Source organism: Haemaphysalis longicornis, unplaced genomic scaffold (assembly GCF_048455015.1).
Source record: "Haemaphysalis longicornis isolate Haplotype H1 unplaced genomic scaffold, Haemaphysalis longicornis Haplotype H1 scaffold_9, whole genome shotgun sequence".
NCBI lineage: Eukaryota > Metazoa > Arthropoda > Arachnida > Ixodida > Ixodidae > Haemaphysalis > Haemaphysalis longicornis.
Window position 1 is genome coordinate 155206776 of NW_027526460.1, and position 27031 is coordinate 155233806.

At 45.7% G+C, this 27031-nt stretch overlaps 1 long non-coding RNA gene across 1 annotated transcript; it reads right to left on the reverse strand.

The window, feature by feature from the left end:
• Window positions 1-799: 799 nt before the first annotated feature.
• LOC144152598 (uncharacterized) lies at window positions 800-27031 on the reverse strand. The gene is made up of 4 exons (XR_013319190.1): window positions 26875-27031; window positions 26279-26343; window positions 14640-14723; window positions 800-1153 (listed from the first exon to the last, which is right to left on the reverse strand). It is a non-coding gene; the product is annotated as an uncharacterized LOC144152598 (long non-coding RNA).

Here is a 27031-nt window from a genome sequence, read left to right on the forward strand (position 1 = left end):
ATCTTTAAGCACCGTTTCCGTCATGTACAAGAAGGCGCAAACGGGAGCATGTCTTGTCTCAAAAGTATTCCTTCCCTTTGGTGTCGACGAATGCAAGCTGATGTTATCTTTTTTTATAAACTTCTTCATTGTGATATTTTGTGTGATGACTTGGTTGCACTTCATTTATGTGCCGTATTTATGTGCCGTATTTATTTTATTCAAATCATCTTCTTGCTTGTTTGTTTTTCACTTTTCCTGGCTTCGCGTTGCTTGAATTTCTGTAGGTTTGAGTGTCAGCGCTTGTAACGCTGAACTTCGTTTTTCCCTTTTAAAACTTCCTTACATTTTGTTACAAAACCTAACCTTCATTTAATGTGTATAATCTACCCCCGTCATGTTCATTGAGTATTTGCTTGTGTATTTTCAAATTTTCACATGCGTTCAACGTTTTGCTGGTCGCGTGTCAAGTCTTCTAACACTAGGCTTCCTTTTTTTGCTGTTTTGCTTTCTGGGTTCACTGTAACTATTTTTACTTTATTGTTTCTCCCATACATATGGTTTCTTGTGTTGTGTTGTCTTGATTTTAGTTCGTTTTTATGAATGTTTGTATATGGTGTACCAGTACTAAGACCCAAGGGTCGTTCCTGGGCCACGAAAATAAAGGTGGATTGATTGATTGATTATCATTCCTGTACTTAGTGGTATTTATACCAAACAAATCGTCTTGAAGTTATGCTGAGTAGTCCTTGTAAAAAAATGACGTGATTTTACACGTTTGTTAGAGGCAAAAACGCAGAAAACAATCTTTATGTGCTAATTTTATTTCTGAAGGGTTTGGTCTACCATCGTTGAGTGCCGTTTTTCTTTTGCTTGCAACATGGAGGAGGCGGTATCCTGTTGATGCAGTTGTATATTTGCTGTTTGAAATTATATAGATATGGCTCGGTGTAAGGAAAGCATTATCAATGTGCTATGGTTGGTACGTTCTGGGGCCAAAATACAGTGGGTATACGCCATGCTTCTGTGGGCCAAAGTTTAAGAACTCCTGGTTTACTGCTGCACGTGTTCTTGGTGTAAAGGAGAATTCCCTTTCCGCAGAACTTCCTGTATGCTTGAATGCATTCCACCGGGACGTTGTCGACAAACTCACTTTTGGCCCAGAGAATGCATACTGAAATGAAGGACACATATAATCTTAAATGCTAAAACAAATGTTTGAATGCTTACAATCACGTCGTGAATACGGAAATACGTTTGTTGCAAAAATATATGAGTAAACATCGTTGTTTCACAAGAAGACTCGTCAAAATTCGGCTGTTTCTGCATCGTTGCTATCTCTTCTTCAAAACTGAGGCTTCACTTATGAACCGTTTTGGCAGGCTAGCTGCGCAGGGCAGTTCCGGGGGATTGTCTCCTGTTTGTCGCCGCCAGTAAAATAAGCTTTGCGGAAAATTCAAAAGTCTCGCAAATGGTCTGTTGCTTTCCATCCAACATGAATATGTTTGGCAGTGTATATTTTTTTTTGCTGCTTTGCCGTCAAAAGATGATAGTTGACTCGCGCTCTTTCCCAGTATCACTCTATTTTATTTCTTCAACCGATCACCCTCGTCCTCTAGTTTTTGTGTCTTCTATGATAAACGCATTTGTAGTTTGTAAACTCAAATGTTCTAGCATTCGCACTGCTCGCGCGCCGTCCATTAGCACTCTCGATTTTTTTTATTGAAGCAGCCCGGGCCGACATTTATTGATTGTATAGTTTATTCTGATCTTCTCCCTCATCAATATCGTTTTGAGGGCCATGAAGAGGAAATGGAAGTTTGGGTCATCCGAAAGATAGCCCCGTTACTATAGCACCTACACCGCTTTAAGCTCACACTACTAAATAAGCTGTATAAATAGGAAAAAGACAATGTATATTCAGCTACTCCGCAACAGAACCTACAGTGGACTAGACGACCCCAAAGCGACCGACAGCAGTCCGACGCTTTCAGGTTGTCTCGCACGACAGTGCTAAATTGGTATAGCAGCATTGTCTTACGTGACCCTGTTTATCAAGCATACTCGAGGTTTCACAAAACGAATACTATCAACCGTAACAAAAATATGCCAGGTGCAAATCCAGTAAAAAGCAACCAGAGGGCGGACAGCGGTCCTGAGTGTTATTGTGACGCCATCTAGAGGACAACGGTAAACGAAGCAACATTAGACGTTTCTTCGTGCGATGCAGCGCTAGTTGGCATACGTAACATTCGCTTCAAATATCTGTCCTGGATACGTCCTCGCTGCGTCATGAAACGCACGATTTAGCGGGAGACTGGAAATTTTGGTTGATGATATGTAATGTCTTAGAGAATAAAGCATCGTTTGCTCTAGTACAAGTGCTTGGAGCACTGTACATCACCTATGCTTTTGAATAAAACAAACGCGTTTTTTCATCATGGCCGCTCTAAAGCTTTGTTTCTGCAATTCTGTTTCTAAAAAAATATTCCACTGTGCTCCCTATTTTAAAGATTGGTGGTTCTATCGATACCGTACCTGTATTGTCACTCAAATACGGCCTTCATTTATTTGCCCTAAATACTGTTGACATTCGTGAGCATTACGGCAGTTCCAATAGATTTGAGTGCTCTTGCCTATTATAGTTCGTGTTCTATCAATCTATCGTGATTGTTCTGGCAGGGCAGTTAAATCAGGTGTGAAGAGGCACACACACAAATACAGCAATAAAGACGAAATTTGTTGTGTTTAAAGGAGCCATGAAGAGAAAACACAAGTTTGGTTCATTCGAAAGGTTGCCTCGTTAGAACCATAACGGCACCCCTTATAACGCAAACTTCGCTCAAATAAGCTACATAATTAGGAAAAAAAGAAATGTCCATGCGACCCACCAGCTCATTTTCCGCAACAGAACCTATGATGTCACTCGAGAATGCTCTGCGATTGGCGGAGGCCGGCAAAAGCGAACGCAATAGGCAGGGCTTACCAGTTTGCATAGTGAGCTATATGCCAGTTAAACATACTGCACATTCCTTTTATGACACTAAGAACGGTGGTGCAAACGGTTGAAGTTCCGAATAAACACGCAAGCGTGTACGCCAGTGCGTACGAAACTACCGCCAGCCGAACTCGACATCTCGCCGTCGCCATCGTCGCGCAGACGAATTTTCGGGTTCGAGGCTCTTCGGGGCCAACGAACCGTTCCAGCACGCACAGCCGAGACCTTGCTTCGTATCGTAATCCCTTCACAGGAGGTTGGCCGTTATATCGCCAACCAGCAAAGGTAAAAATAGAAACGAGGGGAGTAAGGAACAGCAAGCAGCGACGAGATAGTGACAGTCGTCGCAGTTTCGGAATGGTGTTGGCTTGCTGCTATTGTTGGAGCTCGTTTCCAGTTTACAACCACTGAAAACTTCAGTTTGTTCGAGTACTTTACAATGAAATTTCGTTGCTACGTTTTGAAATGCCCATGTAGTACGGGCAAATCGTCGAGGGAGTGTGAGATCCCCGCCGGTGAGGAGATCTCCTTTCATGTGCTGCCCAACGACGAACCTCGCCGAAGCAAGTGGCTACGTTTCGTGAACTTTGCAAACGGAGGAGAAAGAGAGCTAAAGGAAGTACGACTGTGCTCGCTTCATTTCTGAGGAAGTGATTACGGCAGGAACCCTTACGTTAGCTCACTCCTGGGACATGCTGGCGCTCGTCGCCGACTTCGTCAAAGCGCTCTGACCTTGGGGGAACAAAATGCCGTACACATCGCGCATTGACGCTCGTATCTTTCTGGTGGAAGCAGAGAGCTCGCGTGAACGGCTTTCCATACACGACACCGGCCAACTGGCATAAGCGATACTGCTACTGAAATTGAACTATTATTAACCGTAATAAAAATACGGCACATACGTACCAGTCTGTATTCGTCCGTCGCGACGGGGCTGACGAGGCAGCGGTGCCGACGGCAGGGCGTTCGTCTGTTGTGGCTATCGAGGAATGGTCGCTTTCCCGTCCACCGCGTATCCCACAACTCCTGCCGCTCGTGCACTTAGAAGCATTTAGCGTTCAAGTGTTGTGAGGTTGTTAAATGCAAGCCCTAGCTCCTCGGCGAGAGTTTTGTTCCCCGGATCAGGTGATTCCATGACTAGGGCTGCGGGTGCACTAGATTTTACTAGTATTTTTAAAATGGCCGCCGTCTCGGTTTCGGTACGAGTTTCGGTTCCTGTCTGACTCCCGCATGTGGGTGCTATATGGAGTCGACATACTTGTTGTATATTTGTCTCTTTGGTTTCGGTTACGCGATCACTGCCGCAGGTGGCGCCAGTGTTGTTTAGGTATATAAGCATGCGCAACTTGGAATAAAGGTCTTTTGTTCCGATGGGCAATCAAGTTGTCTAGTCGTTCATTCATCGGCGGCACACGCCGCCACTACATTGGTGACGAGGATGCTCGTTTAGGAGGGGGCGTGATTTTCGTAATTTTCGCCAACTGTTTTCTCCGCGATGAGTGTTTCCGTACTGGCACCGCCGCCCCCGTTCCTGCCCACGTCTGGCCGTCCTGCTGTACCCTGGCCGCAATGGATCCGCATCTTCGAGAATTTTCTGCTCGCATCGGGTGCTTCGGAGTGCGCGCCGGACCGTCGCAAGGCTCTTCTACTGCACAGCCTCGGTGTCGAAGGCCAGCGCATATTTCACACTCTGCCGCTTCCATCCTTGGCCAACGCTAAGCCCGGTGAGCAATCAACTACTGATACAGAATCAGGAGTTATCAAGGACACTACTCAGACAAAGCATGAAGCGTCGTCGTACGATATCGCTGTCGCAGCGCTGCATGCGCACTTCACGACAACAATCAATGTTGTGGTCGAACGGCACCGTTTCGGTAGGCGCGTGCAGCAAGTCGGTGAAGCAATCAATGAGTACGTTACCGCGTTACGTGAGCTTTCAGCTACGTGCTCTTTTCCTTCTCAAGAAGATTCCTTGCGTGACCAGTTCGTTGCGGGTGTATCATCTCGCAATTTGCGCGAGCGGTTGCTTCTTGAAGGGTCTTCCCTCTCGTTCGCTCGAGCTGTACTTATAGCGACGCAGTTCGAACAGGCAACCAATGACCTCCAAGAATTTTCCACTGCAGATGTGCAGCGCATAAATGCTCGTGCAAACACTCCGCCTACTTCCGCCGGTCCCTCGAAGCGTTTTCGCAACCAGCAGGCACATGGTTACCGCTGCGGTTCCCCTCGGCACAACGCAGCTTCATTCCGCTGCCCAGCCAAAAACAAGCGGTGTCATGGTTGCGGTATTATGTGTCATTTTCGCTCGGTCTGCAACAGAAACGCCGCTCCGGTTCGTGAACTAGACGGCGAAAATTCGATAACTGAAGAAGTATTAAGCATTCTGGCTGTGACGACATCCACTCGTCCCGCAATCTACGTATCAGTAGCAGTTGGTGAAACGAAGTTAACTTTCCTCGTGGATTCAGGGTCGTCAGTTTCGATTTTGTCGCATGACCTATTTAGGCAGCATTTTGAAGGACAGACGCTTTCAGCTGCTCGAACTAGACTACTGAATTATTCGAAGAAACCAATTCCAGTGCGTGGTTGCTTCTTTGCTGATGTCACGTACAATAACTGCACAACAGTTCTTCTTTTTTATGTCGTTGAACAAGGCACCTCGCTTTTGGGTATTGATGCAATCAGGGCGCTCGGTCTGCAGATTGATGGCTCGTCACTACAGTGCCTTGAAACGACAGCGGTGCGTACTAACGCTCGAACGGAGCACACCGCAGTCAAGGCAGGGGCGGAGGAGTCCATTCACCTTCCATCAGAATTAGTTGAAGAGTTTGGTGCTATTTTCGGTCCAGGACTTGGCATCGCGAAGGGTTTTGTTCACCGCGTCAAGACACGGTCCACAGTTCAGCCAGTTGCTTCAAAACTCAGGCGCCTTCCGCTCTCACTCCGACCACGAGTCTCGGAAGAACTCCGCCGCTTGGAAAAAATGGACGTGATAGAGCGAATAGAGGCATCAGAGTGGGTGTCCCCCATTGTCGTGGTGGAAAAGAAAGATGGAGGTATCCGCATTTGTGTAGATCTTCGACAGGTAAACAAAGCCGTCGTAGCAGATAGCTTTCCCCTCCCTCATACAGAAGAGCTATTGCATAGTCTAGTGGGGGCAACCCACTTTTCCAAGCTTGACCTTGCATCAGCTTACCATCAGGTCCTGCTTCACCCCGAGAGCCGCGATTTAACGGCTTTTATAACACACGACGGCCTCTTCCGTTTTAAGCGCGTGTGTTTTTGGCTCGCTTCAGCACCATCTGCTTTTCAAAGTATGATGTCGAAAATTCTGCAGGGTTGCAGCGGCGTCCTGTTCTATATCGATGACATCATTGTGTTTGGGAAGGGGAGAGAGGAGCACATGGCGAATCTTACCGCAGTTCTGAGGCGCATAAAAGAGGCAGGACTCAAACTGAACACAAAATGCGTCATCGATACGCCGGAGCTGGCGTTCTTGGGCCACAGGATCACTGCAAACGGTATTGTGCCGTTGAAGGAAAAGGTTGCTTCCATCCGAGACACTCCAGCGCCCACTGATCCGGCCAGCCTTCGATTATTTCTGGGATTGGTCGAATATTATTCTAGGTTTATTCCCAACTTCGCTGACATGGTTGAACCAATGCGTGTCCTGCTAAGAAAGGTGCAGCGATTCGTTTGGTCTGACGAGATAGACGCTAGTTTCAGAAAGACCAAAGACGCGCTGGCATCTAGCACTATACTGAGAATGTTCGATGCATCTCTTCCAGTCTTAGCCTCTTCAGACCCAAGAATGCGGAAATAGAAAAATCTTTCATAACACACTTTTATTCGATTCAATATCCATAGATATAAACACAAAAAAAATTACAGTAGCAAAAAAGCAAACGAAAGTAATAGAATTTGATGGTACCCATTTGGGTACTCTGGGTTTCAGTGCATGTGGAATGCAAGAGCCAATATTTTCGAAATTCTACAATGCTTCGAAAATGCTACAAAAATGCTACAACACACTTTTATTTGGTTCATTGTCCATAGAAATAAGTGCAAAAAAATTACAATAGCAGAAAAGCAAACGAAAGTTATAAAATTTGATGGTACCCATTTGGGTACTCTGGGTCTTCTTACCCGGTGGACGCATTCGAGCGCTCGCGCCGCTGAAAGCCATTTTCGCCGCCTCGCTCTTCAGAGATTCCTGGACACATCGCGCCACCTAGGGGGGCTTAGTGAAAGCAAGGCCTGCTTTTGGCGGGGAGGCAACTTTTGACACGCAAATTTTGAATGGGGGAAAACTATTGACTTTATGGTTGTGGTACCCATTTGGGTACCCCGGGACTGAGGAGGTTAGTGTCGACGGACACATCAGAGTGCGGACTTGGAGCGGTCCTACAGCAGGTGGACGGACATAAACTGCACACTGTCGCTTTCGCGTCTCGAGTTCTTTCGCCAGCTGAGAGGAAATATTCGGTAGGAGAACGGGAAGCGTTGGCCTGTGTTTGGGCGTGCGAGCGGTGGCACGTGTACTTGTGGGGACGCCCCTTCACGTTGCTCACTGATCATCAAGCCTTGGTGGCATTGCTTTCAACACAAGGAACAGGAAGGCGCCCCTTGCGGGTAGCGCGATGGACAGAACGCCTACTACGGTACAACTATACCGTCGAGTACCGCAAGGGGTCGCAAAACCAAGTGGCGGACGCACTCTCACGCTTGCCCGCGTCGTCTTTCCCGGAAGAAGAAACGCTGTTTGACGAGGTTGTATCAGTTCTCGAAATTCCTTCCTGCATTACCAGAGAACAGTTTGAGCAGTCCCAGTTGCAAGATAGCACACTGCAACAAAGCAAAATCTATGTGCAATCGTCGTGGCCGGAACACAAATCCTTATCGGCCGAGCTTCAACCTTTCTTCCAAGTGCGTGACGAACTTTCTGTGGTAGACAATCTGATCTTGCGTGGCGAACGGCTTGTGGTTCCCACGTCACTCACGCAGCAGGTAATCGCTGCAGCACATGAGTCGCATCCCGGAGTGGTGCGAACAAAAGCGCGGCTGCGAGAAAAGTATTGGTGGCCGGGCATGGACCGCCAAGTCGAGCTAGCTATTCAGAGGTGCAGCATATGCCAGGAAGCAGACAAAAGTACAAAAGTCAGAGCTGCACCATTGCAACCGGTCCCATTTCCAGATCAGCCGTGGCAGAAGCTGGGCATGGACATTGTCGGTCCATTTGAGCGGGCGCCTTACGATTGCAGATATGCAATCACGCTGGTCGACTATCATTCCAAGTGGCCCGAAGTACACTTCTGTGGTGACACAACAACCAGCGCAGTAACGCGGTTTTTGGTGTCTGTGTTCGCGCGCGAAGGCTACCCAGATGAGATTATTTGCGATAACGGCCCACAGTTTGTATCCCGGGAATTCCAGGCGTTTCTGCAAGATCGCGGCATTCGCTTGAAGCATTCGTCCGTGTACCACCCACAAGCAAACGGCCAAGTGGAGAGATTTAATAGAGTACTAAAAAGCTTCATTCAAGTGGCGGTTCTTGAGCAGCGACCCTTGCGCCAGGCGGTAACAGAGTACCTGGGTGTCTACCGATGCACACCGCATGCTACAACGGCAAAAGCTCCAGCGCTTCTGCTACACGGACGGCTGCCAAGAACTCGGTTGGATGTCGTCGGGCATCCGTCGGGCACCTTCTTTGACGATCCTGGGTTGGAACTCCGGCGTTTACAGGAGCGGGTGAAGCAAAAACAACAGGACAGCAAACGATACACGGATGTTCGGAGGGCTGCAAGAGAAACCAGAGTTGACGTTGGTGACTTCGTCAGAGTGAAGAAACCCACAATTAGATTTAAAGGCGACCTGGAATTCAGCCGCCCAAGAGAGGGGATCAGCAGAAAGGGACCAGCCTCTTTCCGCCTGGATGACGGTAAAACCTGGAATGCGTCGAAGTTCTCAAAGGTTCCGCGAGCCTCTCCTGCTCTTTATACGTGGAGAAGAAACAGTACAGCTAGTGAAAGAGGGTCTCCGCCTACATGTGAGGGCCCCACCCCAGAATTAAGGACGAGGACTTCTTCGGCTGCTCCTTCGGCTGCACAGGTGCTCATGTGTCCTTCGGCTGCGCAGGTGCCCATGTCTCCTTCGGCTGCGCTGGCGTCCAGGTCTCCTTCGGCTGCGCTGGCGTCCAGGTCTCCTTCGGCTGCGCTGGCGTCCAGGTCTCCTTCGGCTGCGCTGGCGTCCAGGTCTCCTTCGGCTGCGCTGGCGTCCAGGTCTCCTTCGGCTGCGCTGGCGTCCAGGTCTCCTTCGGCTGCGCTGGCGTCCAGGTCGCCTGCTGTTACGCAGTCGGCCGAGTCTCCCGGAGCAGTCACTCAGCAACGAAGGGTGCAACCACCAAGAAAGAGACTACCACCACAGCGTTATGGCTACAACTAGTGCGCGAAGTTGTGCGAAAGAGAAAGGAACTGACATATTCATTGTGGTGGATTTCTTTAGTAAATGTGATCTTGTATTGGTATTTAGCTATGTTCATTGTAGTTTGTATTTTTGTATAGTATTTTTGCATATGTACTAACGTACTAACCTACTCCATTACTAATCCATATAGCTGTTTTTAATGAAGGGTATGTGTTGTATATTTGTCTCTTTGGTTTCGGTTACGCGATCACTGCCGCAGGTGGCGCCAGTGTTGTTTAGGTATATAAGCATGCGCAACTTGGAATAAAGGGTCTTTTGTTCCGATGGGCAATCAAGTTGTCTAGTCGTTCATTCATCGGCGGCACACGCCGCCACTACAATACTAAGCATCTGTTTCAATGGACCGGCTCGTATGACGCCATTGTTCACGTCATCAAATGTGCAATTTTAGCGGGAGATTTAAAATTTTGGATTAAATTGCCTTATTTCTCAGTGAATAAAGCATCATTTGCTTCCGTGAACGCGCTTGGGGTACTATGAAACACCTAATCTTTCGAATAAAACATATTTTTTTTTCTCTTCATGGCTCCTTTAAGAAGCTCAGAAAATACTATCGTATGCAAAAGAAAGAGTAAAGATTTCTTCCAAAACAACTATATCCTCACCTAAGTTTAATTTGCTTCTCCTTATTAGCAACTTCTACGTGGCGCTGCAAACGTTCTGCAATTCGCGTCTGTGGTCAGCACGTGGGCGTATACTGTGCGAGGACAGTTACGGAAAAATGACCGTTATTCGTGCTTTGCCAATATTTCCTAGAAAGCTTGTTTAGCGTTTAACTTGAAGGACAAATACATAACAATAAGGACGTTTTCGCATTCGCTATAATAAATTATCAGCCGAAGAAAAATACCACTAAAATAAAGCCGCCATACTAAACATATTACATCAGAATCGCCAAGCTTGCGTAAAAAAGAGAGCCGTATATACATTTTCTTAGAAAAAATTGTTCTTTTGAAGTTTCATTGGGCTACTAAACTCAAAGATGCGTCAACTCTAAAATTAAAAAAAAAAAGAGCGCTCCTCGCCCGTAACTGCCTCTCCACTCTCCTCCGCCTACGTCTTAGTCTGTTGTCTTCTTTTCTCGGCCCTCCCATGGTTAGCGGAATAAATGTTTGCCTTTTGCAATTCAGTTTTTCAGAGTTTGCGTTGCTGGCGCAGCCACTCTCGGGACTTCGCGTTACTTTTAATCATTACCCTCGAACCACGAACACGAGGCTAGGGTGCCTGCCAGTTTTGTAAGTTGTTTATAAAATGTAGTTTTGGAGCTCTTGTTTACTTTAAAGTAAGGCCTAGGTCTGTTTTTTGTTTGGAGAGCTTTCGTTATTAGTTTTGTTAGTTACGTTTTGCTCCTGATGTGCCTAATAGTTTGTTTTTGAAGAACGATGTTGACAATTATGAAGAGTCCTGCCAGACTTCGCAATTCGGAAATAAGTTGCTATGTAACGCCTTTCTCAATTTATTTCTTCTTTTTGGCAGGGTGATTGAATAGGACAGACAGACAGACAGACAGGCAGACAGACAGACACTAGAGACACACAGACAGACAGACAGACAGACAGACAAGCGGGTAGGCAGTCAGGCACGCAGGCAGACAAACAAACAGACACACAGACAGAGACACAGACATGCAGCGAGGGAGGCAGGCAGGTGGGCGAGCGGACAGGATGTGTACATACATGCATGCATAGACAGATAATCAGGAACACAGACAGTCAGACGGACAGACAGACAGGCAGACAAACAGACAGACAGACACTGACAAACACACAGCGCACGCTCGCGGGCCGAAGGCCGGGCCGACAGACAGACAGACAGATAGACAGACAGACAGACAGACAGACAGATAGACAGACAGACAGACAGACAGGGAGGCAGACAGGCAGACAGACAGACAGAGAGGCAGACAGACAGACAGACAGACATACAGACAGGCAGACAGGCAGGCAGGCAGGCAGGCAGGCAGGCAGGCCGATGCGGACCGCTTTTAAATTGAGGCAACCGAAGGAATACTATCATCCTTAAAATTAGCCCATTTCTTCCTCGCAGTCGTTTAGACGGCCCACAGGTAAATTGCTCTCTGTTTATCACTTGCTCGGTAGCTGCACTGTCCAAATACGTTAGCAGCACGTAATAGAGATCCTTTTTAAAGACGATAGACTTTCCTGGGATTCTTGAACGCAGAAATATTGGCCTGTCCGTATGTCTATTTTTCTGTCTCCCTGTCGGTCTGCCTTTTACTCGATTCAGCCACCAGGCCACAGTGAATTGGAATCTGCGGAATAGTTTTATTCACCCACAGCCAACTCTAAACGTGTAAGTCAGTTGTCAATGTTCATACTTATCAACATTGTTTACAAGAACACGACATTACAAAAATATAAGACAGAAAAGCAGTACATTTGTGATATTCGCAGTGTTCCTTTATGAAAAATTTATAGATGCGTGGTTTTTTCGATAGCAAGTGAAATACTACATCACCTGCAGAAAACCTCTTCGTCGCCTGCTGTTGCCTGTTTTACTAAAGCTCCTGACAGCATTTTACGAAATCAAACGGCAACATTAACGAAAGGTTCTACCAGATATGTTCCACGTTCCACTTGGAACGCTCGTGGAGTAGGGCAACCTCGCTCTGTAAACGTTAAAATAAGGTGCCTTGATTGACGCGCGTCTCCGCCGAACGGCAGTGCTGGCACCGAGGCACCTGACCTGAAACAGTGGAACGCGGTAAAGTTAAATTGACTTGAGCAACCCTCTAGCGTGTTATCTTAAGAGGAACGTGACGGGAGCGGAACAGCCTGACAGGTGAGCGGAAAGAGGAGGTAGGCATTTAATTGGGAGGGGCGCCAGTCGACTATCGTTTTTTGTCGACATTTGCAACAAAAGGAGTAGATGCACAGCATTTTTCGCCTCATGTCACCCTATGTGAGCTTGTGGATTTGTGCCGTCACTGTCAGAGCGCCAGGAGTTGTCATGCGTTGTTTGAATCCTACTTTTAAAAAAATTCCTTGGTTAACGGTTGTACGTATTTGGCCAAAATCTAGAAGACAGGTGCCCCAGTCATTTTCGTACTGAAACAACCGTGTTGCAAGCTGAGCTTAGTGGAAAAACTCAACACGGTTATTCCGCAACCGCTCTCAACGACGCAACGCACTAGATGTATGTGCTAAGAATTTAAGCCTGTTATCATTTTTAACACGCCAGCGTCTTCGGGTCACACCTGCACAGACTAGACTGTGGCTGTTACGTAAAAGCTTTATAGTAAAACAGATAGTGGAGCAGGTCGCTGATTGAGGGCCATGCCATCCTGCGCTGTGCACTTCCCCACATTTCATTTTACGAGTGAGTTCTAATTTTTGATCAAAATGTAGGGTGGATTTGATTGTCAACTCCGCAATGTCACTAGAATTACGAGAAATGGTGTTTAAAAGAGCACTACAGAGGAGGAAAGCATCTGAGAGCTGACAATACGTAACTAGTATTTTGACAAATATTGTTAAACCCTTCATTTTTATGGACAAGTATTGGAATTCTCGCGGTGACCCCCTTATGTGACACGGTGAAACAAGCGGAAGGCCTCCGAACGTTTTAATCATCCTTCTGATTTTGAAACTAAATAAGGCGCCAGGGGTGGTATATGATGGTGAAATTTTTCTTTAAAAATACAGGCTATTTATTAAACTGAATAACAGTAGCCAAAGAGGTGGAAGGCTACGAAACTGATACCAGATGGCGTGCCGAAAGGTAGGATGCAAAAGGAACAGCGTCTATGGGGAATGCTATGCCAACATTGCTTTTTATGCATCACGAAAATAAAGTTGCTATCCGTCTTAACTGCGATCGGTAAACACAACGATATATGCCCCCTATTCCAAAACTTCGCGGTTGATCAGATTTTGACTCGTTGTTCCACCGAAACACTCCAGGAAATATGTAATGCTTTAATTATTAGTTGCCTTGCGGGCAGCCTTCAGCGCTTTGGAGTAGTTGCGATAGTTACGCAAAACAGACTACGTGGCCAGATTCATGGCTCCTTTTGCTTCGCGAGTTAAGCATTCCACCTGCATTAAAGGTTTGATTACGCTTGTTAATATGTTAAATTTGCTCACTGTTTTTGGGAAGCTTAACGGTCCCTAGCCTCGTTGAAAGGGATGGTGGAAACAAACTATCACGGCCAGACTTTCCAATCATTGTGTCGCAGGTGCAATTGTATTGGTTTACTGGATGTCGAACTTTGTTTGTGCGCAATTGTCCAATGTGAGTAACGACTCGTGGTAACGCTACTGGTGTATCGTGTTCTCAAAATCAGCGCTGTTTTCAAGTACATAGGATAGGACATAAGGCAAATGTACGCCATAAAGGTAACATGGCTGCTCGCATAATCCGCAACTATCTAGACTTGAGCATTGACAGCTGCTTCGTAAGACAATCAAACAGGAGAGAAGAACATAGGAAAACGTTGACCTCAGCTGGAGCTTACAAACATGATGGCTAATAATGTAAAACTACATTAGGTAACATACCTCCCGGACGGTCAATATTTCATCTATTAAGGCAATAAATGATTCACCTTCGTCCAACTACCAGCGTAGGTTTCATTATTTAAAAATAGTATTTGCTTACCCCGATTCCACGATTTTCGTCTTGTGAAAAATTGAACGAGCCCGTAAACTATTTCTTTTGGTTTGTTACGCATTTATATAGAATTTAGGAATATTCCTGGGTGCGGGGAGCTTCTATAACCGAAGGGTGTCCCGGGAAATACTTCTCAACCTTCATTGCCGTACCTTTTTGGGAGCTGCTTCATATCACAAAGGACTTGCCATTGCAAAGCAAACGTTTGACAGCACAACTGTCTATAAAGGGGACGTATAAAAAGGCTAGCTGCTTACAGAGTTGCTGGAAGCGGTGGGAAACGTTCTACCTACGAACACGGCGCATCGCAAAAAGAAACGGCGAATCCGCTGAATATCACACATAGCCACAATAAAATATTATCGGTGGCATATTATACCACGGAATTTTTATGTGACTGCGTAGTAAATCCTTCAAGCAACTGTCGTAGATTATTTGTCCACACATTTTCGGCATTACTCAGCCCCAATCATTTGTCATCTTATTAGAGGAGAGTGTAAAGTGTATATATTTCTTAAAGCGAGAGGTCTGTACAGCCGTATCTTACTCTTTTCGGCATCTTGACGTTGGAGAATGCAGCAGTTCTTGTCGTCCGAGAATGGCATAGTAGCTATCCAAACTGTGCTCGATTCTGAAACGCAAAGTATATTGCAAGTTTATGAACTTTTGCAAAGTTTCTAATGTCTCAGGAAAAAAATTCATCTCTCTACCCTCTGCTGAAATTCAGAACACACATTTTGTTATTGTAAGCCATGCACTATGATAACTTTAATGTGTAGTATTCACGGCCGAACACCCCCAGCACTGCCACCGCATAAGGCCCTGAATCCGCAGAAGAATGTAAAATTGAGAAAACTAGCGCATTTACTTAATATAATATTGTAACAGGAGATAATTGCATGAACGGCAGTTTCACCCACCGCGGTGATTCAGCGGCTAAGGCGATGCGCTGCTGAGCCTGAGGTAGCGGGTTTTATTCCCGGCCGCGGCGGCCGCTTTTCTGATGGAGGCGAAAAGCAAAAACGCCCGTGTGTACGAGATTTCGGAGCACGGTAAAGATCCCCAGGTGTTCAAAATTAATTCGGAGCCCTCCACTACGGCGCGCCTCATCGCCTGCGTTGCGTCGGCGCTTAACCCTACAATTAATCAATGGACAAAGGTTCTGAAAAACAAAAATTAAAAATGAAATATTTCAAGGAACTTAGAAAGTTAAGCTATGCATCTTGTGAGCCTCCTCTAAAAAAACACAAGATTGAAAATGCCTGGAAAACAACGCTGGCAATTCGAATACAAAATAGCAAAAAAGAGAAAACTGTGAAACGCCATGTCCTTCCACAAAAATGCACATTTGGCGGGAGCAACACAGTTGTTCGTTGCAATAGCGTAAATGAAGACAACAGGTCGAACAGAATTTTGATCAACTGAAAATACAGAAAAGGGGAAGATTTAATTTTTTATGAGCTGCTTATTTGGCGTACATCTAAGCAGGTTAACGCCGAGTGGATATTAAATACTAAACAAAAATATTTTGTTAGAGATTGAAAGTTGCACAGAAAGAGGAAAACATATTAATTTTGTAGATAAAATGACATAATAGTAACAAACATAATACATTTCTTAATTGGTCGCAGAGGTACAAAAGTACAGAATGGTGACATCAGCTTAAGCCAAGCAAGCTTGTCGGGCTGTACCCGACAAGCCTGGGAAGCTTTTCTTTATTGGATCGGGGCACTCCCAATTCCAGGCTGCAGAACTAGTGTTCTGGGGAAATTTTCGAGTTTGTGTCATTGTTAAAGCTCGTGATCTTTTATTCTGTGGGTGAAGTAGGTGAAAAGAAGTAGTGCTTTAAAGTGCAGAGTACATTAGGGGCCAGGCTTGTGTCCGTAGCTCGTCTGCGGTCACAGTATCTAGCCACGGCAACCGCGCGGCGTCACGCCCTCAGAGTCAGCGGCGTCCCTAACACAAACAGAGGCTTCGAACAGATACCTTCATATCCTTCTAATAAAGTTACCGTCAAAATGTCAATAGGAGACTTCAACAAGAGGTTAATAGAGGCAAAATTGTTCGAAACTCCTCGAATCGCTTGTATGCCTCTGTTACTTAGCGCAAAGAAAACTGCAGGTACATTTACGGGAAAATATATCTACTAGAGGTAGAAGTAGAGGCAGATGCTCTACTAGAGGTAGAGTATCTGCCTCGCAATCAGAAAGACCGCGGTTCGAATCTTGATGGCGCAAAATTCCCACCGTTTTAAAAAAATCGTGTGCTGATGGAATTGCAGAAGACGGCTTGGGGTGCAGCCTGATCCAGGCGACCGTTGCCGCTGACGCGCGCCCTCACCAGAGCTGGATTGGTCATCCTAGTGTAGTAACGGCCACAACCTCCCATGGGTACGCCAACTAACCCTCGCCCTCAGTCTGCAGTGGCTGCGAAAAAACTGACCACGCCGGAGGTCAGACCTGTGATGCAGCCGAGGGTGCTAAGAATCCCGGGATCCGGACGGGCCGTCATTGGGATATGAGCCTGACAACGTTTAACACGATAACTTTCGTTAGCGAGTAGAGTCTAAAGTTGGTGTTCGAGGAATTAGAGGGCAATAAATGGGATGCGAGATGGTTTAGTGAGGCTAGGAAGAGAGGTGAAGCCTCTACAGGGCTGAAAATGGGACAGGTCTAATGTTACCGTGGTCTAGTGGACAGAAAAGAACGGGGAGTTGGACTTCTACTCAATGAAAGCATACCTGGTTATAAAGACGAATACTATACCTTTAACGAAAGGGTAGCCAATCTTGTAAGTAGGCTTAATAAGAGGTACAAGTTCAAGGTGGTACAGGGCTACGCGCCTACATCAGGCCATGACGACAAGCTAGTTGAACGCTTCTCTGAAGATGTAGAATCGGCAACGGCAAAAGTAAAAACACAGTATGACGTAGGTATGGGATACTTCAATGCTAAAGTAGGCAAAAAGCAAGCTGGGGAAAAGGCGGTTGGGAACTATGGTCTGAGTCGTAGAAATGACCGATGGGACTGACCAGTCGAGTTTGCGAAGGGAATAGTCTATGCATCATGAATATTTTCTTTTGCAAACGGGAGAGCTGGAAGTGGACGTTGAGGAGGTCGAATGAAGACCATAAAAATAAAATGAACTTCAAACTGTGCGATAACCCTGGCGTCTTGCAAGGTGTTGAAGTGCTCGGAAGGCTGAAGTGTAGTGACCAGAGTATGGTAAGATCTCAAATTAGGCTAGATTTCAGGAGGGACTGTAAAAAGCTAGTACGAAAGAAGCCGATCGATGACACAACAGTAACAAAATGAAAGTTGAAGAATTCAAGATCACGCTGCAGAACAGACATTTAGCTCTAACCGAGGAAGCAGAGCTTACGACACAGGAAGCCAGGGGCAATCCTACACGCATTATCATGGAGTGTGCGTTAGAGATAGAGAGGAATACGTTCTTTTTTGGAGACATAAACAAAACCACTCTTACTGTTTGTACGAGTGCTGGAAGCCCTGAACAGGCGTCTAGGCATGGGGAAAATCAGAGGTATGCGCTTAAAGACAAGCAAGGCACTGTCATCACAAATAGGGATAAATAGTTATAGTGACCGAGGAGTTCTATGGAAATATATACAGCAGTCGCAAGATCCCCGATAATATCGAACGCGGGAGTAGTTCAGAGGAGTTAGACATCCCACCAGTAATGACAGAATAAGAAAGAGGGCTTTGGAAGAAACAAAACGGGCAACGCATGTGGTGAGGGTCAGATAACATCAGACCTCTTGAAGGATTGTAGGCAAAATGTACTTGAAAAACTGGCAAACCTGTAGACCCAATGCCTAATGACCGCGAGTGTACGAGAATTTAGGAAGAACGCGATCAACATCCCAGTCATCAAGAAAGGTGAAATGAAAGAAGTGAAAAACTACAGGCCGGCCAGCTTACTGTCAGGCGTCTACAAGGTTCTTACCAAGGCAATCGCTAGCAGAATTTCGGCCACCTTAGATTTCAGTAAACCTGAGGAGCAAGCTAGGTATCGGGAAGGCTACTCAACAATTGGCCATATTCACACGATGAAAAAGTAAATAGCGAAATGCGCGGAGTGTACTCAACAATTTTATATAGCCTTTATAGATTATGAGATAACATTTGACTTGGACGAAATCTCAGCAATCATTCAGTAATTGCGGAATCAGGGTGTAGACGAACATTACGTGAGAATAATAGAGGATATCTACAATGGGTCCACAGCTACCATCGTACTCCATAAGGAGAGCAGTAAGACACCTATAAGGAAGGGCTTCAGACAAGGAGACACAATCTGCCCGATGTTATTCACAGCATGTTTGCGCGAGGTATTGAGAACTTTGGATTGCGAAGCGGTGGGCGTAAGGGTTAATGGAGTAACCTCAGTAACCTCGGATTTGCTGATTACGTTGCCTTGCTAGGTAAGTCGGTGGAGCAACTGCAAAGCATCCTTACCGAACTGGACAAGCAGAGTCGAATCGTTGGCCCGAAAATAATATTCAGAAAGCTAAACTAATGATCAATTACCTCGGGAGAGCCAAGCGGTCTCAGATAGGTGGCGAGGCAGTGGAAGTGGTAAGCGAATATATTTACTTAGGCAAAGTAGTTACCCCGGATCCCAATCATGAGGCTGAGATAATTAGAAGGATAAGAATAAGGTGGAGTGCATTCGGCAAGAATTCTGAGATAATGAATGGCAGCCTACTATTGTGCCTGAAGAAGAAAGCGTATGACAACTGCATCTGCCCGTTGCTCACCTACGAGGCAAAAACTAGGAAGCTCACTAAAGGGGTTCCACCTAAATTGAGAGCGACTGGGCGAGCAATGGAACAGATTATGACACGTGTAACATTAAGGCACAAGAATTGAGCGGAGTGGGTCCGATAACAAACGCGTGTTAAGGATATTTGATTAGAAACTAAGAAAAAGTAATGGTGTGGACAGGACATGTAATACAAAGGCAAGATAACCGTTGGTCATTAAGGGTAACAGGGTGGATCCCTAGAGAAGGCAAGCATGGGAGGGGTTCCCCAGAAGGTTAATTGGAGATCTATGGTAGACATCTTTGCCTTGCATAGGCTGTAGATAGGCTGCTGCTGATGATGATGACTATCTACTTAATCGGAAGTTCCTGGTTCATTTACTTAGGAGTGCACGCTGGGCTGTTTTTTACGACAGTAACCGAAAAAGTGGCTGTGGAAGAAAAACACCGACCCGTTCAAATTGGGGCAGAAAGCCTCCAGCACGGGCGGGATAAAAACAAGGACAAAAAAAAAACAGAGGCCCCGCTCGTGCTGTTCGAGGCAAAACAAGAAAAAAAATATAAAGTACGGGATATGAACTGCACCAGGAAAACGCACACCGCTACTGCGAAGGCGGGAAAATGTAATTCTATTGAACAGTGAGACAGAGAAATGTAGAGCGTGGAGGTTGGTAGCAAAGATGAAAGAACGGCGGCACAGCTCCTTTGGTGAATCACTGCTACGACTAGACAGGTATCATGTTCAGTGGAACTGTTTAAGGTTTAACAGCAGAGCTGTTAAACCTTTGGTTTCCGCTGTATAGCTTTAACAGAAAAAAAATCCTGTGCCCGAGTACGCGGGTTCGATTCCCGCCAGCGGTAGCCGTTTTCCTGATGGAAGAAACATCCCCCCCGCGAGGGGCACGATCAAATGCAGAGCATTTCCGGGGGCGCACTACGTTAAGTAGTTTGCGTTACGTTAATGTTGTTGCACTTGTGGCAACTGCTGACGAGAGAGCGCGGCGATGAGTGCGTTCCAGCCTCGCCGACACCAGCCTTTATCACGCCACGATCGCGCCACGCGCGCGCGATGCTGACGTCACGATCACGCCACAGATGTTGTTGATCCTGCGACGCGCGCGCCCCCACCTGTTGGGGGCGAACCGACAGCGGAGAGAGCGCGCGATGCGAGCGGAGAGTAGGCGAGGAGGAGCGGGGCTGACCAGAGAGCGCGGCGATGAGGCATTCCAGCCTCGCCGACACCCGCCTTTATCACGCCAAGATCGCGCCGAGAGGGCGCACCTGCGAGCGATGCGGGCTACTACGGCCGCCTAGAACGGGTGACATCGTGAGTTAAAGAAATGCTCTGCATTTAAAATACCGAGGAGAACGACCAACCCAACGTGAGCGTTCCCCTCGTGAGTAGGCCCCTTCGTCGGCCGGGCTTGCGGATGGGCTTGCGCCACTTCAGTAGCTCAAAAACTACCAATAAAAAAATACCGACCGCCATGAGTGTGCCCCCCGTGAGGAGAGCCTGCTGTCGGCTGGCTGGACCTTTGAGAACACTCTGCCCAGCCCTTGTGGCGTGATCTCTCGTGTGTTCATCTTTTCGCAAGTTCACGTGCGTTCGCGCCTGATGTGTGGAGTACAGACGCCTATTTCGCGAAGTGTATTGCCGCGGGTTCAGCGCCTGTTGTGCGGTCACTTTGGGAGAGACGGGGGATGCTCTTGAAAAGCCATCCGAGCCTGCCAGCAATGGAGAATTTTCAGCGCCACTTTGGCAATTCCACCTCAGGTGCAACACCCGGGTCTCCGACAAAAGTAGAGAGGCCGTCAACTCTGCTGTTTTTCCAGTAGTACCACTAGTGCAAGCTGCGCCATTATTTTTAAGGTCTAGCTGGCTTTGCAGTAAGAAACTTAACTGGATATTTGGACACCGTTGCTATCTTTACAATGAAAATCTTTGTCGGAGGGAAATATCTTCCGGACTGGGCAGCACAAAGGTGCGCATGGAATGTTAATAGCATAAAAACCCTCACGCCAATTGTATACGTGAATGGTATGTTGCCCTAGATGTCGTTGTGAACTTTAAGCATAAATTTACCTAGCGGTGGCATGTGAGTGCGGAGTGGTTTCGGCGACGCCATTATCTCCTGGCTATACTATAGACAGCCCTTCAAAACCGTCTGCTACACAAACCTGACGAAAAAAAAATTGTTTCCACTACTTTACTCACACGGACCATTAGACGAATTCAAAAGAAAATTTAATCCCAGAGGACTCGTTGTGAAAGATATGATAAGCACACTTATCTTTTGTATACTCAGAAAAAAAGATCCGTAAGAGCAAGTGTTGGAAAACTCAAAAGCTGGAAGCATTTTAACCGTCACCTCTTTTAATGTCCTCGCCATCGCAGCGCCAATGATAACTACAAAGAAAGTTACATGCACAAGATCGCTGAAAATCACATATGTACAGTTTTGAAACACCCACTTGAAATCACACTGTATATTTGTTTGCCAAGAGAATACCGCTTTAAGTGCTGTTAAAATTATGCTTCTTTATTTAAGGAATACTGCGGACGGTTTTTCACCATCCTAGCAGGAGAGGGTTACAGAAGGTTCTTAACACAGAGGTCAAAACTAGAAGAAGTCGGAGCGTGCACGCAGTCGGAAGGCAGTGAATTCCAGTCTTCAATGGTTCGTACAAAAAAAGAGTACTTGAACGTGTTATTTTCAGGAGCATATTGTCTAACAGTTTTTGAATGATTTAACCTTGCTGAGCGATGGGGAGGTGGCAGTATATAACATCCTTTATTTAAACCGGATTCGTTGTTGTACAGTTTATAAAAGAAGGTTAACCTTGCAATTCTTCGCCGACATTCGAGTGGTTCCAGCCCACATTTATTTAAGATTTCAGAAACGGAGGAGAGGCTCCTAAAATTTGAAACAATAAACCGTGCACTGAGCCGCTGAATCCTTTCCACTTTATCTATGTCTTTCTTTAAGTGTGGGTCCCACGCAAGGGATGCGTATTCCAGCACTGGTCGAATTAGGGTTTTATAGGCTGCAAGTTTCACTTTCCAATCACATGATCCCAACTTCCTTCTTAAGAAGCATAGCTTCTTGTATGCCTTGGCGCAAACGATGTTGATGTGAGCGTCCCAGCTAAGTTTTGTGTTAATAGTCAATCCCAAATATTTTACGCTATTCACAAATTCAATACTCTGGTCACGGACATGGTATTTTTATTCAAGGGGGGTTTTCTTGTGCGTTACTGTAAGAGCGCAAGTTTTTGAGTAGTTGATAGCCATCTGCCACCTGTCACACCAGTCAGCAATTTTACACAAGTTTTCGTTAAGCAATGATTGATGTAAGGGGCTACTGACAGTTGTATAAATGATACAGTCATCTGCAAACATTTTCAAAGTCACTCCCGCGTCAATATCGTCACAAATATCATTTACATAGATCAAGAACAAGAGTGGTCCTAAGACCGACTCTTGGGGCACTCCTGACAATACATCAAGTTTTTGTGATTGGCAGCCGCTAATTTCTACAAACTGCGTTCTGTTTTTCAGATATGCAGAAATCCAGTCCACAAGGCGGGGAGCAATCTCTACACGCTGCATTTTTCTTATAAGTAAAGAGTGCGGGACCCTATCAAACGCTTTTGATAGGTCCAGAAATATTGCGTCTATTTGTTTTCTGTCACTGATAGCTTTAGCGAAGTCGTGTATGACTGATACGAGCTGAGTCGTCATTGATAGCTTTTTTCTAAACCCATGCTGGAAGCTGCCTCATATATTTTTTGATCCAAGAACGAAGTTATCTGGCTGGAGAAGATGTGCTCAAGTATTTTACAGCAACTACTGATTAATGATATTGGCCTGAAGTTCGAAGCGAACAGTTTGCTTCCATCCTTGTGTACTGGGACAATTTTTCCACACAACCAATCCGGAGGTAGGCATCCGTCATCCAAAGATTTATTGAACAAAATATATAAGTAATGCGAAATCATGTCCGCATAACACTTCAAAAAGGCATTGGGGATACCGTCAGGGCCAGAAGACTTCTTTGTATGAAGTTTTAGAAGAAGAAGGCGAATACCATTTACGTTTAAATCTATATCCGGCATTACGTTAGGCGAGAGAGGAGATGGTTCTATCGGATTATTGGTTACACACGGTTGACTGAACACACTGTGAAATGTTCTGTTTAGCTCATTAGCAATTGCGAAAGGATCAGTAACCACGCAGCCGTCAACGTGAAGCTGTTCAACAGACTTTTTGTTTCCGGACAAGAATCCCCAAAACTTTTGCGGTGCGTTTTCCATGAAGTGAACAAGTGTCGTTCCAAAAAAATAATCTCGAGCGGTCCGTATTTTGTGCTTCAGTGTTACTGAGAGGGAAGATATGGCATGGTTATCTTTACGCGCTGCTTTACGTTTTCTTAATATTGTTCTTTTCAACTGTATTATATCGCGTGTTATCCAGGGGTTGCACCGTTTCATTTCCAGCGAACGTCCATTTTCTCTGCTCCCAATGCTCGCGTTGTCGGCATATTGTTTCGAGTGAGCCAGTCACGGCTCCTGGCGAAGGTCTCGGTTTTGCTTCAAAATGGGAAAACATTATGACAGAAAGATTGAAGCCAGCGAATCGAGCGCGCAGATGATGACAGTATAAGCAATTCATCGATCAGTTCAAAAGAAGTCGCATTTCCTCATGATAACTGATCGGTCAGTGGCTGCTCGCATGTCCAAGTGAATGTGTTTTTTTTTTGTTTTTGTTCTGTTTGTTGCCGGGTGCCGACGGGTTGTATATTCTTTCGGTTCATTCCACCGTTGTTTTGCGCATTTTGCCCCATCATATAGATTTCAGCAAGTACGTGTATGATATATGACGGGTTTAAAAATGTATGGTAAGTTTAAAGTGTATATTATGCGGCGGCTAAAGCATTGTTTCCAATTGTTCCGGTGATCCGGATTTAGGACAGTGGTTTACATGATAAGGTATCAGTTTTTGTAGTTTCCAGTTTTGCCGCATTGTGAAACAACCTACTGCACTGATCAAGCTTCTATTTTAAATAGCGTAGTACGACTATGTGTTAAGAGCGTTTATTTGTAAAATGGTTTGCTCAAGGGTGAGTTGGTACATTGTTATACCAAGAAAAAAAGCGCAAAAGACAGGACAAAGAAAGGAACCACCAACCTTCACCACCTGTTTCTGTGGTTCCTCTATTTGACATTCATTTTGCGTTCGTTTTCTCTGCTTATTTGGGTGTCAGTTTTCCGGAACTCTCTAGAGAAGATGTCTTCAGAATCGTGAGTCGTACTGCGGAATACCTGGTTAGACGCAACTTAAGGCTCTTACAGGTGCATTTTAACATTTGTTTGTAACCCTAAAGCAAATGTTAGACAAGTTGCAGAGAAAATAGAGAATTATAAGAAGCCACTTTCAACATTTGTCTAGAACGTTGTGGGCGCAATACAGACAGCTTTATCCATACAGTGTATTAAAGTGATGTTATCATTCTGGTTATGTGTAAAAGTGTTATAAGAGAAAATCGCTTACTGTGAGTGGTGCATTTTGCAAGCATTGGTATTCGCTGTGTAAGGATTGGTGTTTGCAAGGATTTGCAAGGATTGGTTTTCGCAAGGTATTTTGGTGTTCGCTGTGCACCGATAACTCTCCAAAGTCGGACTAGTAAACAGCTAAATGGGTCTTAAACAAAATGTAGGGATCTAGTTTATCCTCTAGGATTCCGTCTAGGGATGTAATTATATTTTTCAGGATTATGCTTGTGTTTTTAAACAGTTGGAATGCATCCAATATTTCCGTTTTAGTGGTGGTCTAAAAAACGCGCGAAGAAAAGTAAATAAATACGAAATATATGTGGTCTGGGGGGATGGCGTCTTGCATACGCAAGCAATAGTTTTTATACAAGCTTCAAAATTTATGCTATGCTTAGTGATACCACATACTCATTGCAAGGACGTCCTGACTTAAAGAAATTCCAATAAGAAACCCGCTTTATGCCTTTGCAACAAGTGATGAGAGGGCCCCGTTTAGCGCTGAAGGAACATAAAACATGAATTTTGCAGGAGTGTGACCGCTATGTCAGCGTAGTTCGTGTACAAGGTATCTAATAGGACAATATTATTGCTGGTATTAATGTGCATGACAGTGTCGTCGATGTACGTAAAAAAATCTTGCTGTTATGCTTCTGAGTCTTGCACTCGCTTGTAAATATCAGTTGAAATTTTAAAAGAATAGAGCCATTGCGGATTCTTTATTTTGCTCTATTCGGACTATTTTATCAGATATTCCTGCGGAGTCTCGCTTACGAACGAAACAGTTCCCAGCTATTATCCTCTGTTATCTAAACATTCTGAACGCGTCCACGCAATGCGAATCGCCATCCTGCCGGATTTTGTGACGCATTTATTACTTTTAGTTGTTTCAGCGAAGGAATTATACCTTTATTGGCTTACACAATACTCATTTCCGCGCAGCCAATGCTCCTTTCTGATTCCTACCCCTCTGCTTTTAGAGTGCTGAAGTGACGCTTGTATAATGTTAGTTAGCGGAAGGTTCCGCACTGGCAGCGCCGCCTACCGTCGTTCGGTCAGTTACCGAAGTGGTTGTGGAAGTCGAAGGCGAGGCGTCCATTCACGCCACTAATGGTTCTCGCTCTCGTCTTTCTGCATCCTTCTTTTGGCGCTTACCTGCCCGAAGTTCGCGTTCCTCAATCGTTTCAGCCTGCCGCCTTGGGGGCTCGTACAAACGTTTCCTGTTTCTCATTAGCCAACCGAGCGACGTCTGTAGTACGGCTCCACGTTCCAGTCGGCTGTCAGGGTAGCGGCGAACAACTGCATTCGTCTACGATGGTAGAAAATTTCATTGAAAGTCCTTGGCGAGTGCGGCTTCACGCCTCAAACATTAGTCGTCACGAGACGTGGCTCTCCGAATCGCGGGTACGTCGCTAATCCGAGTTCTCTAACCTGCCACAGGTGACGCTATTTGCCCGCGCTGCGACAGCCGGGAGTCACATTCTATCAACTGAAAGTCAAACTCTCAGGCACGGCGAAAACAGGCTGAATAAACCCATATTGCTTTCGGATAAAATGTGCGTGATAAGTGGGCCTTTGGGTGTTCGCTGCTTTTACTGCTCCTTCGGCCGCCTCTGCGTTGTCCACGCCACAATGAGACCGCAGAAGACCTTTCCTTACATTGTCAGGCGTTTGGTTTTGGAGCCGTACTAAGTCGGAAAATATACAACACGATGAGCACGGGCTTATGAAAACGCACCCGCGAACTTACCGAACGGGTCAGGTTCTTTGGTGGGCGTGATACCCCTTTGCACTTCCAGTATTCCCAGTGATATGATTTATTATTACCAACGTACATATTCAAAAGCTTACCAGTGCTGGTGACGACATTATTTTGGTAGACTGAGGATCCTGTTTTTATATAGTCAACCATAGTTCTGAAACAAAGGTAAAAGTAGCATTAGGTTCGGCATATGGGCACATATATAGATGCAATTATTTTAACTATGGTCAACGTAATTGACTCATTCTACAGAGTAAGAAAGAAACAGGAAATAACGACTCCCATAATTTCATCTGGTACTCATGCTGGAACGTTCCCCGATCTTCTCTCATTCAAATACCTGTGATACAGCACCTGGCAATATTTTCAGCCATTACCTATCCCATGTCTGGTGCGCCACAGCAGCGTGTGTGCGCCACTAGAAAGGATGACTTCATAGTATTCATTTATGGTGATCTACATGTATGATGTGTTTGATGGTGAAACCACACAAAGAGATGTTCATATCGGACCAAAATGCGTCGCTCACGAACAAGTGGTAAGGATGACACGTATAATTTTCATCAAGTGAATTTTCCCGAGCTTTCCCAGCGTGGATAAAGGTCTATACTCAATTGGAGCACGGACCCTGCGCTTCGGTGCCCGCGATAAACAACGTGATGCTTTCGTGCAAGTGTGTACACACGTTTTGCCACCCTTGTCAGTTTTCAGGTGCCACGTGTAGGCTGCGGTTCCTTGTTGCTTGTCGTACTGCGTCAGCTCCACCGTCGCGCACTGCAGATTTACGCCGCAGTACGTAGAACTTGATGAATATATAGCCGTCAGCTGGGGGAAGTTTTGTA